General features: G+C 41.7%; 1 long non-coding RNA gene across 1 annotated transcript in view; it reads left to right on the top strand.

The window, feature by feature from the left end:
- The window catches only part of LOC144321803 (uncharacterized), a 112688-nt gene extending 97671 nt beyond the window's left edge, over nucleotides 1-15017 (top strand). The window contains exon 3 of the long non-coding RNA XR_013387320.1: nucleotides 14846-15017. This is a non-coding gene — a long non-coding RNA (uncharacterized LOC144321803). The remainder of the gene's footprint in view (nucleotides 1-14845) is intronic.
- Nucleotides 15018-15553: the final 536 nt, after the last annotated feature.

The following is a 15553-nucleotide window of genomic DNA, read 5'->3' as shown; positions in this document are numbered from 1 at the left end:
CAAATTGAATTTTTATTCTTCCAAAAATACTTCCTGTATAATCTTTAAAATATAGAAAGGATAAGGGATGTGCAACTTAATATTATCCAGTGTTAGGGATTAAAAATTTCTTCAAGCATGGAAGTGCTGATTGGCTGAGGAATAAAAACCAGTCTTTGTAGATCTGCATTAATCAAAAAAGACTCCTTTATGACAAATTCTTGCAATAAATTTGAAGTAATAAAGAAACATTCCCTAGGTTTGTTTTGTTTCTCTTTAATCCTAGCAACAATGAACACAATAGTTAAGAGAATAGACTTTGGAGCCAGACAGATAAGGATTAAATTCTGGCTCCTCTACTTATTAGCTATGTGACCTTCCTTGCTCACGTTAGTAAACATTTCTGAGCTTCACTTTTGTCATCTTTAAAATAGAGATGATTAAGATACAAAATTCATAAAGTTTATGGAAATGTAAAATTAAATACCATATAGACTTCATAACAAAGAGCTTTGCCCATAATAAACACTTATTGAACTATAATTGTTGTTGTTGACATTCTGTTGTATTTGTTTCCCAGGAAATCAATAATTTGTGGTTCTCAGGGAGGTACTCAGCATAGCAATAATGCGATGGTTAGTCCTTTTGACTGGGCACCAGGAGATCTGGTTTCTTGTATGTCATATTTGCAACTTGTTAACTGTGTGATTGGGTCACATATTCCTTCTCTGGCCACAAGTTGTCCCACATTTCAGATACATGGGACATTTTGTGTTACATGGGACAAAAACCTGGTCTCAAATCATCTTAGGTTAAATGTGGAAGTTACAGGTTCAGGCCATTGAAACCTCCATAGGTAATCTCTCTCTTAGGCTCAGCTTGATCCAGGCAGGACTCAAATACATTAAAAAATCTGTTTTTCTCCATTGCTGAAATCTGTTCTTCTCAATGTTGGCTTCATTCCCAAACTCCACATGGTGGCAATATGGTTGACATCAGCTCCAGAGCTAAATGCCCTCAGCTTCAATTTCAGTGAAAAAAGAGCACTTTTGTTTCCTAAACAAAGCCAACCAAAGCCGTAAGCCTGATTCTCATAGGCACAATTTGGCTCACATGCCTATCTTGAGCCAATCACTGTGGACTGGAGGATGGAACACAGTACTTAGCGTAAGCCTGGGACACATGCCTTTCCTGAAGATGCAGGTGAGATGGTCCTATTCATATAACCAACAGGAAGGAAATGGACCCTGTATTAGTGTCTATTGCTACATAGCCAATCACCACAAATCTAACAGCTAAGCCAACATAATTTATTATTTCATAGTTTGTATATGTCAGAAGTCTAGGCATGGCCTAACTACCTTCTCTGCCCAGGGCCTCAGCCCGCTGAAATCAAGGTGTCAGCCAGGACTGTGATGTCACCTGAGGCCCACAGTCCTCTTCCAAGATTATGTGGTTGTTGGCAGAATTCAGTTCCCTCCGGTTGTACGACCAAAGTCCCTATTGGCTTGCTGGATCCTAGCCAGGGATCTCTCTCACCTCTCAGAGGCCATTTGCAGCCCTTGCCACATGGTCCTATCCTCTCACATATGGCAGGTGTCTTTATCCTCAAGGTCAGCGGGAGGGTCTCTCTGACACTTTCCATTCTGGCACATGGCCCACCTGGTTAGACCAGGCATACCCAGGATAATCTCCATTTTGATCAACTCAAAGTTGACTGATGCTAATCTGATTATAAGAGTGATATACCGTTATATTCCACTGGTTCTCTACCCGGGGAATGTATGCGAGAGCAGGAGTCTTAGGGGACATCTTCCAATTCTGTCTACTATAGACCCTCCAGAGGAAAATAGAACCTGGTTAACAAGAGGACATTAAATGTTGGGAAGCCAGGAAAACAAAATCCCCTACTTTCCTTTGGAAAAACAAAAGCTCTGGGATTGGCCCAGATTATCTCTAATATCCCTTCCAATTCAAATCATGCTTAATTTTTTTGAAATCAAATATAGAATCTAAGTATTTCCAATGCAGTTGGGAGAATCAGCAATAACTTTGTATGAAAGTCACTAGAAGTAGAGGGCAAATTTTTAGAAATATCATCCCTCTGAATGTTTTCTCAGCAATTTCTGCAATCCTCCCCCTTTGGGGGGCATCTCTTGCCCACCTCATTAATATTTTCTGACTTGCTGTTGACAGCCCATTTTTTATAAGACTGGAAGGACGCAGTCTAATCTAAGGCCCAAGGGAGTTGAAGGAGCCTTCCTAAAATATGGCCCTGACCCAGCAAGCGAGTCACCTTCCCTGAAGTCTTGGAGCTTGAGCTATGGTTTATCTCTAGCTCCTTTTTTTTTTTTTTTTTTTGGCAGTAGAAAAAGAGGATGTGGTCAGGATCGCAAAGGCATTACTCAGAGCCAGTTTGGTTCAGAGGAAAGAAATAAGGCTGAGATCTATTCCTGCATGGCTCCATTCCTGTCTGCAAAAGATTCCCAGAGGACTGCCTTCAGGACATTGGCCTCAGTTAGGAACTGACTAACCAACAGAATTTGAACTCATATCTCCCAGTTATGGCCTTCCCCTATGGGTAAGCATAAGAGAAGCTATGAAAGAGCACAGAACTTCTTCCTAGGGAACAAAACTCACTACAGTATCTCAGGTTCACTGGGCTGAAGTTGTATAAATGATTGTGCATCTACTATGGGTCAAAGTAGCATCTATATCATCTATATCCTAACTATATATAGTAGAGGACCAGAGAAGGCCTTCATCATAGAACTGATAGTCTACTGGCTGAGATACAGAAATGTGTTGGAAAATTCCAGCAAAATGTGAAATGTTATGATAGAGGAAGATGCAAGGTACAGCACCTAATGTAAACCAGGGCAAAGGGATTCAGGGAAGGCTTCCTGAAGAAGGTACCATCTGAGATGAACTTAGGAAATAGATGGATGTTAGCTAGGTGAAAGATGAAGGTCAAAAAGGTATTCTGAGGTGAGTAAACAGCGCAAGAAAAGGGTCTGGTGTATAGAACATCTAAGTGCATGCAAAGGAAAGCAGAAGTAGATTGAGAGCATTGGGATATGAACTTGGTTGTGGTGGGTGAGAGGAGGAGAGGTGGAGAGGAGAGCTCTATAGACATGTGAATATGGAAAGATCAACAGGAATCAGTCATGGAGAGTCTCACACACCACACTGAAGAGCTTGGTCTTTGTCTTGTGGACAGTAGGGAATACCTGAAAGATTTTGAGTAGGAAGGATATTTGTTGTGAATTCCTCTACCTGTGGTGTACAGAACACATCCAGTTCTGCAAGGTTGGGGCTATGGAGCTTTTAGATCTCAACTGTTGCAGTGGATCAGGTGAGAGATGATGAGAGTATGAATTCTGGTAGTGAGACTGGAGAGAAAGAAACAGGCTTAAATTTTTTTTGGGGGGTGCATAATATCTACAAGATTGGCAATTGATTGGCTATGATGTCTGATGGAAAGAATAGTATCAAGAATAATGCCCAGACTGACTAGCACAAATTTTTGTGTCTGTGTCTGTGCATGTGTGCCTTAGGTTGTAGTTCAACCAACATTTATTAAGTACCTATTGTGTTCTGGGCTTGTTTAAAACACTGAGTATACATAATCACATTTTACTTCCCAACTTCAAAACAGATGAGGTAATAGAATCTTGGAGAGAGAACCAACTTATTTAAGATCATCTAGTAGCAGAGGTAAAAGTAGTAGGTATTTGTTTCACAGGGTAGATGGATTTTGCTTGAGTCCTTGACCACCAAAATGAGGATTTTATAAACTCAAAACACATAGCCCAAAGAGAAGCACAGCAGAATAAAACTGATGGCTTTATGTAGACCACTGTCTTTGTGTCACCAACCTTACTGGTTAGGTTTGGAGACTATCAGACTATTGTTTTTCTCAGTCCTAGCTGCACATCGGGATAACCTTAGGAACACTGTTGCTTATGCAAAGTAATCTGATTGAATTGTTTTGGAGCATAACCTGGGCATCAGGTGATTTAAAAATCTTCAGGTGATTATAATGTAGAGCCAGGCCTGAGAATCATGAAGCCATGTTGCAAAACAAGAAGCAAACGATCTTCTCTGCTGAATTCCAACCCTGATCCTATCTTTCTTCTCCTGCCTTCAGTAGTCTGATTCTCATATGAACATAAGAGCATCCTTCCCAGCATGGCCCTCCCCCTGCCGCAGCCTCCCGCTGCTGGTGGTCCCATGTCCTTGGCACAGATGGATCTGCTACCTAATTGCCTGCTTATTTGTCAAGTGGTTGTCCCCAACAGATGTTCCCATGTGGGATCTGGAGGCCAGCATCTGTACACAAACAGCTGATTGCAACACTTTTGATCTAGTCCTGATGGGGCACCGCCCAGGCCATGGATGACCTTCCAAAACTGACCTGAGGATAAATTTTCTGATCCCCCTTTTTCACCCCAAATCCTTTTCTTTTGGTCATCTTTTGTAATCTTAGAAGATATGCATGTGTATTCTCTGATTTCTTTCTCCCTCTGCTTTCTTACTGTTGCTGTTGATCTCAGAATAGCAGAGCACGCGAAGAGCGTCAGTATCTTCATGGTGCAAACATGTTAACTGGGACCCAGACAGGAAAAGGAACTTGGTCAAGATCAGTATACAGGATTTAGGGACCTGGCTGAGTTTTAATTCTACCTCTTATCTTCATTCTCAAACTCCCAGAAATATCCATGAGGTCTTTGGCTGGTTCTAAAACCTTCTAGGTGTGTAGCTTTCAACAAATTACTTCACCTCATCTTGCAGGACAGTGGTCATCTCTGCCTCTTGGCATCATTGTGAAGTTTTGAAATATTGTGCATGAAACAAATAGTAGCATCGTATTAAGAGATTGTGCTGGAAAAGGTACACAAGCATGATGGAAACTTGATGATGTTTAGCCGGATGATTAAGTGCACAGGCATGTGAGTTAGACATTTTCAAATGTGAATCCCTGTAATGGCTACTCATTAGCAGAGTTTCCTCAATTAAGTTTTCTCACTTATTTTAGTCTCCATTCTTCATTTTTAAAATGAGAATAAAAGTAGCATTAACCTCACATGGTTGTAATAACATTGAGCGCTTGTAACACAGCCTGGCACACAGCATCAGGAATAATGATGAATATTGTTGGGAAGGTGATGAGAAAAAGAAGGAAAAGAGAATAAAAAGAACATAGTAATGTTTTCTATTATTCAGAGAGAGCACTGCATGAAGAGTCAGAGCACTGAATGTTTAATGTTTGCTCCGAAACTAACTTGCTGTGTGATCTCTGATAAACTCCTTTTTTTGTCACCATGTTGCAGGGCTTTGGTCAGGAGGACCAGATGGTCTGTAAACATCCTTCCACACTGTGATCTACTGTATCTCAGCAAAGTTCTCTGCCATCCCTCAATTCCCTCAGCAGCCAAGGGACGTGGCCTGCCAGGGTCCTTCTGGATCATGAAATCATCTGCCTGTGATATCTCCTTCCCTGTCCTCCTAGCCTTTGTGGCGTGGCCTCCTTCCCACTGCCTTTGAGTTTTTGCATAAGAAGGCAGTCCCATCCTCTCCTAAGACCCTTTCCTTAGATGTGGAAAGAAGGACCTGGGAACCCAGCCTCGGAAATGGACCACTGAGTACTTTCAGAGATAAGCCATGAGCTCCTCCTGGGAAGGCAGAGCTGTCAAGTGGAAATCCTGACAGCAGCCTTAGTTCCAGCCATGTAAATAGTATTACTGCAAGGCATATATTTAGCATCTATGACATCAGCTTGATTTACCTTGATTAACGGAGCAATTTGCTGTACATTTTTCCAAATGCTGTAATCAATTAGAACTCAAAATAGATTAGAAAGCCCTCTATGGTGTGGCCACAGTCCAAAAAGGCTAATCCATCATAAGACATATATATATATATATATATATATATATACACACACACACATACACACACACACACATCCTTTTCCAGCCATGCAGTGGATAAAGATTTGTGTCTTTTTTTTTTTTTTTTTTTTTTTTTTAAAGATTTGTGTCTTAAAGAAACTCAGAGTGGAGTGGTTCAGGTTTGTTCATTACACTTTTGCCATCAGCTGTTACTAAAGGCAAATCAGGGGGAAAGTACCTTTGTAAATGGTACTCCAGTTTCATGAAGCTTTCCAACATCTTTCTACTTAGACGCTCTTCCCTGCCTATCCCCACAATATGTTTATAAAAGACCCAAATGGTTATAAGCTGCCTGTAGCAAAAGAATAGATCCTAAACCCTTAGAATGGCTTTAATAGCTCTTTAAGATATGGTCCCATATTACTCTTTCAACTTCATCCCTCCCTATGATACTTCATCCTCCTCAAAGCCCCCCCCCACACACCCACACACAAATATTACGCTATGCCTTGTATTTGTGCCTACAGTTCTCATTAGAGTGATGAACTAGCATTTATTATCTATTGTAGACAAGGCACTGTGCTAAATGCTCACTGTATATTATTGCCCTTAATCCTCCTAACCACCCATAAGACCTGACAGCTAAAATGCTTGTCTGAAACAAGTGGCAATGCTAAGATTCAACCCAGGTTGATCTAACCCCAAAACCTTTGGTCTTTCTGTAAAATTCCTTCATCTTTCCCTGTTTCCTCTCTACTCACTCTTGCCCCCTATCTCAGCCTCTTGTGGAACTCTGTCTACAAGGAAAGCTGTGTCTTAAACTTTATGACAGTTAGATGTTAGGAGGTGAGTGTGTTACCCCTTCATAGGTGAAATTAATCCATGTCTAATCTATTTATTCTATGATGACTGATTGAGTTGCTACTCTAGGTAAAGCACTTTCCTAGCCTCTATATATGGCACAGTAGGATGAAGTATTGTTTAAGGAATGGATATAAGAAAGTGCTGGTTGACAAATTATTTAGGATTAAATTCTACATTTTCTATTAACCTCGTGTATAACTTTAGGTCTCTCAGAATCTACACTTCATTGCCAGTGAGTAGGAATAATGTTATAAACATCGCTGCCAATATCAATTGAATTGATATGAAGATATGACAATCCTTTATCGGGTGTTGTTTATCCTACCTGGCACTTGACCAAAAGGAGCTTAATGGTTTAGCAGCCTATATTTTTTAAATTATTTATTTAATTTCTATTTAGTTAACATATAGTGTATGATTAGTTTCATGGATAGAATTTAGTCATTCATCCGTTGCATATAATACCCGGTGCTCATTCCATCAAGTGCCCTCCTTAATGCCCATCTCCCAGTTACCCCATCCCTCTGCCCCTCTCCCCTCCAGCAACCCTCAGTTTGTTTCTTAGAATTAAGTGTCTCTTATGGCTTCCCTCCCTCTCTGTTTTCATCTTACTAGGCTGTACTTTAAATGGCATGTAAAATTACACTATAAGCTACAAAGCAGTATGAGTTCCTGTTAATTTTGAGCAAGAATTAGAGGAAAACCAATTGTAAAATTGTTGAGATTACTGGCTGGTTCTTCATGACTTCCCCAGGCTTTGCCAAATGCCTGGGCCATAACTGGCCCTCGAAGGACTCATACCAAATGAATAAATACTGTTGTTATTTGAGAAGCACCAGAATAGGAGGTCAGAGACCTAGGCTCTGGCCCCTGCTCTATTGAGAGACCTTTGTAAATAAATTCAACCACTTGAAGCCTCAGTTTCTTTATCTTTAAAAAAAGGATGTTAAACCCGTGACTTCATAAGATTGTTATGTGGAGCAAATAAAACTGTCCACATGGAAGTGCCTTGTAAAATATAAAGAAATGTATATGTACAAGGGGATGAACAGGATTGACTTGCTTTCTTAAAGGAACACATAGGGACGTTAGTGCTGTGCTTTGAGGCTCTCAGGGGATTCCCATCCAAACGTCTGCAATTCAAAGTCCAGTGGTTTATTCCATTTTTACAAGTGACCATTCATCTTCTTGACTTGACACTTAGCAAATGAACCACAAAATCTTCCAGTCCACCGCTTAGCATATCCTTGGCAGAAAGGACATTGTAGACCAAAGAATCCACCACCCTTCCTCACCCAAACACACACCGCTGTACCGATGAGGAGCCTGACCCCAGAGGGCAGGGACTGTATCTTCCCCCCTTCTCCAGCACCTAGCAAAATGCCTCATCTATTATATAATCATTAACTGCTTGTTGAATAAGTAAATGAATAAATGGATTCAGTGAGTGTTCAAGGTATCCTCAGTACCTGATCCATAGTAAGTACCTGTTATTTATTTTATTTTTTTATCAAATGAATGAAAGAATAAACAGCCATCCAGCATGTTGGTAGCATCCCTGGGACCCAGACATCTTACCTTGCAATCAATTTCCCAATGTATCGCAAGGTAGTATTCATCCTGGCTTGCATTTGTTACCAATCGATTTGAATTTGTGCATTTTGCCTCTATACCTACGATTCCAAATCAGCAAAAGAAGCAAGGGACCATGTCTTCTGCCACTGTGTTTCTTGGAAAAACATGTGGCTTGGGACTAGTTACCCAGTAGGTAATTAATAAATACCTTGTTTGAACCTGGATGAATTAAAGAGACTATTTTGAGTGTGACTTCTGAGGAAGAGACAGGGTAGGAAGTGCTTTGTGTGGTCTGATAATGTATTTATTTATGAGACTAAATGTTTATCTAAGCCTCCAGAAGATCTTTGGCTTCATTTTGGTGTCTGTGCATTTGTGTTACTTTCCATGATCACAACAGCCCCATCCTTCTGGGGTCCAGCTGGGCTGCAGAGTAATAAACAGACATAAAAATTGGCTCATTCCATGACAAGAAGTGGGAGCAACCCAAAGCCTTTAAGAAATTCTCTGAGTAGTGAATGCACCAGCATCCAGCTAGTTCAAGTAGGGTTCAAGTAAGCACTCTAACTTTGTGAAAGCTATTTATGACCAACACAATGAAACCTCTCTACCCATTCAGTCACTGGGCGTTTGAGATATAGTTGTTTTTCTTTCAGTCTGTTCTCTGACAGCATTCAACAACATTGGGTACTTTGACAGCTTCAATTCAGGATATGAGCAAGCCTCTCCTTTTGTTTCCTTAGTATATCCCTCTGCCATTTAAGTATCAACAGGAACTAATACAAATCAATAGTTGTACTTTACTCTGAATGACTGAACTGAGTGAGTTCAAAACCACTGTCTAAAATATCTTACTGGATGTTTCAAAGGGGCCAAATCACTTTTCACAGCCCACCACATCTCATTGCCCGTGACACTTCATTTGCAAAGAATCCCACATAGTCCCCAAAATCACTACACTGAGACATAGGAGTTGCAACTGATAAACCATTCATTCAGCAGTCTTTATTTCCTGAGCACTGAATAAATCAACCTGGGCCAAGAGATAGGGCGAAAGATAATAGCTATGGTCTGTGCCTTCTAGAAGCTCATGTCCTCGCATGAAAAATGAACCCTGAGTATACATTTTTATGGCACCAGTTATATAGTGCTCAGTGACACAGAAAAGGGCACAGGGCTCTGGCAGCTTAGAGAAATGGGTGGCCACTTGCAGAGGTAGACAGGAAGAAGAAGATGGAATTGGAAGGCTTCTCAGAGCAGGCAACACTTGAGCTGGGCCAAAGTATAAATGCAATACCGATTAGTTATAAGTGAGCGAGGGAGGTGGAACACAGACCAGTCAGGAGCAAGGGTGGTCACCACCAGTCCACTGTCCCTGCTCGATTCACTGAAGTCCCATGGCACTTATACCTTCTCGGGGCCACTCTTGGAACAATACTAGTAACCAAGTTCACTATGTACCAGTGAGTACATATCACTTCCATTTGAAGTGCTTCATGCTCACTGGCTGCTCGCCACAAAGCTGTATGAGGTAGGTATTGTCCCCATTTTTGTGGATGTGGAAACTGGAGCTCAGGTAAAATTTGCCTAACATCACAGAAAGGCGGTAAAGAGAGAATGGGATTTGTGGAAGCACCTAGGGAAATGTTCCCTTGGAATTCCCCTAGGGCTATGCATATCCTCCATAAATAGGCTTATGTGGGACAGAAATCCAAGTCCTCACCCTCCAAACCCAGAGTCAAAGGAGATTGTGGAAACTCCCATTTGTCAGGTGCTCATTCCAACCCAGGTTGCAATGTGGTGTTTTAGTTCACCATCTCAGGTTATCTTACAAGAAGCCCTTGGACAACTGATCATTTCCTCCAATTTGTAGATGAGTAAGTCTTGTGCAGTTTCAGGATTTGCTCACTTTCTCACAGCTATCCCCTACCAAGGCCAGGGTTCACAAGTAAGTCCATTTTCTTTTAACTCCCTGTCTCCGTAGACTATAAAGTTTCCTAGAGCATATGGCATCATGATCATGATGGAAAAGGAAAATAAATAGGGGCAGGGAGGAAGAAGACACAGAAGGAGAAGGAGGAGGAAGAGGGGGAGGAGGAAGCAGAGGAGAAAGAGAAAATGTGCCTACACAGAAGTTATTTATATACTTTAAAGGAGCTCGGGATATTGAGAGATACTCACTGAGATAGGACATAGATATAAGCATTCAGTGGACATGTTCTGACCTGGATTTTGAGCAAGAGAAAGTGTAGCATAGGAGTGAGTGGGATTTTTAGTGTTTTGAGGATGCCAGATTGGACACAGGAGGGAAAGCTGCATGACTCACCTGGAGTAGCGATGGAGCTGGTTATAGCATCGCAATTTGATGAAATATCCTCAGCATGACTACCCAGTCCTCTTACCCTGAATGTCCATCCCCTTCCCTTATTAAATGATGAGTACATAAGAGTTTCCATCTTTTTTTTTTCTATCAGCCTAGGGGACTTTATTAGCCAAATAATGATTGCCCTCACCTCAAGGTATGTTTTCACTGTATTTGTTACCTGTCTTCTGGGCTCTGGGTTCATTGGGATGAAGTTTGCATCTCTGTGACATCTATTAAATCCCTCTACTTTGCTGACTGTGAGCAGCTCAGAAACAAACAACAACAAAACCCCCCTTGAATCTATAACACATTTCCCTGCCTCTTCCCTTTCTTTTCCACTGCTCTCTAACCCCTCCCCTAGAGAACGCAAGAGAAATAAAAATAAAGTCATAATTAAGAAAAGGACTAAGAATAAATTCCATGCATTTAACCAAAGTTCCATCTCTGAGCCCAGGAGGATTGGTGCATAGCTGTGGTTGTGTGAGAGGAAGCACTCAGGGGACTCACGCTGTGCTTTCGACACAAATACAGCTCATAAGGAATAGTTTATCACTTAAACCATCGCTTTAATTCTGCAGAGCAAAGGCAAGACCTCAAAAAGGGCTCAGATACCACCACCACCACCACCACTGGGGTCTCCCATTTCTGGAGTCCCTCTGGCCCAAATAGCTCAGAGCAATTCACAAACATTTATTGATGGAACCCCATGACCCTTCCCCCAAGTGAATACTTTAATATCCCATTCTGCAAAGGGCAAAATGGCAACATGGAGAAGTTCAAGGCTCTTGGCTGCTTGCCATGCACAGAAATCAAAATAGTGGCTGGATTCTGAAAGAAAAGCATCGCCAGGTGCACAGTGGATTTTTCAAGAAAAGTGGTGAAAAGAGCACTAGGCTGAAAGTCAAGGAGACTGGGCTCTGATTCTGACTGTCACTCATCTACTGGGGGACTGTGGCCAAGTCACCTCCCCTCTCTGGGCCTTAGTCTCTGTAACTGTTAAATGGAAGATTGAAACAGAAGACCTTAAAGCCCTTTCTCCCTCTGAAAATGGTGGAGATCTATGTTCACTGAGCACTAGGCTAGCTTTCATGTCACTGTGGCTCCTACAGCACACAGCACTTGCTCCTGCAGGAAGTGTCACTGTGCCTCTCCAAATCCAGCCCTCCATTCAAAGCCTGGCTCTACCCATCTTCTTACAGGTGGTGTTTCCTGATCCGTTGTTGCTCATAGGAATTCTACAGTCTTTAGATCTCTGGATTACTTACTTTCCACATAGCAGGAGCTCAATAAATATTTACTAAATTACCAGGCACTGTGTAGCTTAATCTTTAATGCATCTGCCTTCATCTGACCAGTGAGACAGTAAGGAGTTTGGGGACAGACTAAAGAGTGTGCTTGTTAAATCTTAAATGTCCCAATGAATCTTAAACCTTAAATATCTATGAATAGATGTCTTTTCTATGTCCATCTGGATTTTCAAATCCTGATGGTATAAGTCCAAGGAGGTGGTTTGTAATGTGTAGGTCCAGTTCAATGCAATGTAATTCTATTCCTCGATTAATTATCGATTATCTACTCTTTGCCAAAAAACTATACTAGTATCTGAAGTTACAGAGATTTAGTTCTTGTCCTCAAGGATATTCTGCTCCAAGGGAGAATGAGGCAAGGAGAAAGGCAAACGTGATACATTGAAAATCGCTCGATAACAGAACTGTGTACAAGACAAAGGGTATGAGACAAGTAAGAAATAAAAAGGCCAATGACAGCTCAGCTTTCTGGTGGACTTGCTTTAATTTAGACCCTAACGTAAGAAAGTGATGACATCAAGATCTCAACTCTGGTGAGATCTCACAGTACAAAGTTTATTTGGTTATTGTTCATGCGTGTGTGGAAAGGCAGCTGCATTAGTGGAAATTTAACATTTTAGAAACTATTTTAAAGGATAATGCAGTTGTCATGAGCATAGTTTCCAAACGAATGGATACCAAGGTGTAGACCAGCTTTAATGAAAAAGTAGGTCATTTGAGATAATCCCATGGCATCATATATAGGAATATTTCTCCTCCGTCCTGGCTTGGTTTCCTTACATATAAAGGGGGTGGTTAGATGAGATAATCCCAATGATCCCTTCCAGCTCTGGTGTTCTGTACATGGAACTCAGACAGTGCCTTCTCTGTTGCCTACCACAACATTTACTGTTGGTCTGGGCGCTAGAATGGAAGATGGGAGGGGGCCAGGGAGGGAGGGAACAAAGGAGAAAGGGAGAGAGGGAGGGTTGTTTTCTCCGTCCAGGGACACTGGATACAGGGGAGAGGTGAAATTCAGAGACAGAAAAGAAAAAGGAATAGCAGTAAAGGAACTGTCATTATAAATCTGTTGTTTAGAATGTACCACAGGTTTTTATCTCATGTTGTGACAGGAGTATGACACTTACGGACAGAAATCTCAGGTTCAAGTTCTAGCATTTTTGGTTAAATAGCTTGTAGATTCTTAGAAACTCACTCTCTTGAGCTCAGTTTCTCTTCTGTAAAATGGAGTAAATAAACCGAGCCTGTTAATTCAGGTGTGCTAAATAGGATCATCGAGCGAGGCATGCTTTGCAAATGCTGTGAGACTATACAGAGGTCGTTTGGCGTTGCTGTTGTGGTTGTTATAATAATAAAGGGGGTACAAGGCCCTAATCCAATGATGGTATTATAGACATTTGTGGGAGGCTATGAGGGGAAGAAATTGGGATGAGAAAGTCATCAAATCTTCTAGGACATCCTGTTCTTACACTCGTATCAGTTGTGAGCTAAGCCTGTACTGTGTCTCCTTTCAGAGAGGAATAAGCAGAAGCCATGGAGTACTGGTGGGCTCCCACAGACCCATCAATCTATACATGCAGAGAGAAAGCTGCTAATCATTTCCAGGTCACCCTGGAGCAGAGACACACATAGCACTGAGATTGCTCATGACCATAGCGGGGCCTCAGCTGGTGAATTTATAGAGGGCTGGTCTGCATTTTTAAACATGATAACTAAACCTCCAGAGTTCACCCTGAATATATATATATATATATATAAATATATATATATATATTTATATATAAACATCTTTACAAGTATATGCATCCCACAAGCTGGTATTTATGTAGAGATTTAAGTCTGATGATGTCGAAGGTAAATTTTTAATTCTCACAGATGATGGAAACCGAAATAAGGCAAAGCTAGGGTATTGGCACCATCTAGTGGGTGTATGTGGCCAGTGCACACACTGGAGGGGAAAGGGTTGGGCAAAGGGGGTGAAATGTGTCCTGTCTAGGCTTTGGAGGACTGCAGAGGCAACAGCACCTACACAAGAGAACGCTGGTTCTCTGCTAGTCCGCAGGGGTCAACACAGTCATGTATTGCTAATGGCATCCTGAGACTTTAATTAATAATTAATTATGAGACATCAAGGAAACCTGTCAGGAACTGGACACGGCCTCCTTCCAAGCTCTCTGCCTCTAAACAGGTCCCTTGGACCCTCAGTTTCTTGGCCTGCAAACTAGGGATGACAATGCCTGTTTACTTTTTTACAGATTTTATTTATTTATTCTTGAGAGACACAGAGAGAGGCAGAGACACAGGCAGAGGGAGACACAGCCTCCTCGCAGGGAGCCTGATGTGAGACTCGATCCCAGGACCCTGGGCTCACGACCTGAGCCGAAGGAGAGGCACTCAACTGCTGAGGCACCCCGGCGTCCCAATAATGCCTGCTTTAGAAGGCTGGTGATGAGCCGGTATTATGCTATTCACCTGTAGGCATTTGGAAAAAAGCCTGATACGGAAAGTAATCATCAATTCAGTATCTACCAATTTGATGCCAGCTTCTTCACCTCCCTTGTCATCACCTTTAGATTTCACCGAAAGCAGCAAAGTACCTTTGCTTCCCAAATCAGAAACTGAGGTTCCATGCAGCTTAGTGACCCAGGGTCACGCAGGGGCTGGCATAACTGGGGTTTCAACATGTTTGAGATGCTCCAGGGCCCTCGTTTACTCGATTGTGCCAGGTAGCAAACACACACGGTTGGCTTTTTTCTTCCTCCTTTTTCTTAAGATGAAAGTATTCTATAAAATAACTACCGCAGTACATACCTCACTTTATTCAACTTTGCAATTTAGATATCATCACTTTCTTTGTACAGACGAAGAAGCTGTAGCTTGTCGAGGGTAAATGGCCTACCAAACATGAACTATTAGTGAGAGATCTGGGATTCGGACTTCCTGACTGCAGACCTCCTGCTTTAATCCACCGTCTACTGACTCACACACTCATCACTCATCTCTAATTGTGAAGTATGCTTCTGTTTATATTTATATCCCAAGAATTACTTGTTTATTTAAATAAAGACATCTGCATTTATTAAGGTCCCTGGCTCATCTAATTGTGACTGGTTTGTCTACACATACTGGGAGGTGGGGTGGGTGGTTGACAGCTTTTGTGTACAAAATTGTCTCGAAGGTCCCCTATACCATCTGTCTCAGGAGGACGGGAAGATGAGCTGGCTGGATGGAGAGGTCAGCTGTGAGCCTGTGCAGGATCTGTTGTTCCACGGTGAGGTTTAAAAATGGAGACTGTAGGACTTCACAGAGACAGCTACTGACAAGGTTAGGAAAAGAAACACAGAGACCACTCATGTTTTCTTTAGGCAACGCACTGTGTGCCTAGGGGGATCCTGAGACACAGAGAGCCCCAAAGCAGTTTGCTCAAAGTCGATGGAAAAAAAAAAAAAAGCTTGAAAAATATCAGCTTCCTTGACTCCAAAATCCCTGATAGAACTGGACATTTTTGCTCAAACCTTTAGAATCTGACCCAGAGAGATTAACTTATCTGTTGTAAAGAAATTGCTGTC

This window comes from Canis aureus, chromosome 10 (assembly GCF_053574225.1).
Source record: "Canis aureus isolate CA01 chromosome 10, VMU_Caureus_v.1.0, whole genome shotgun sequence".
NCBI lineage: Eukaryota > Metazoa > Chordata > Mammalia > Carnivora > Canidae > Canis > Canis aureus.
This window is presented reverse-complemented; position numbering and strand designations above follow the sequence as displayed.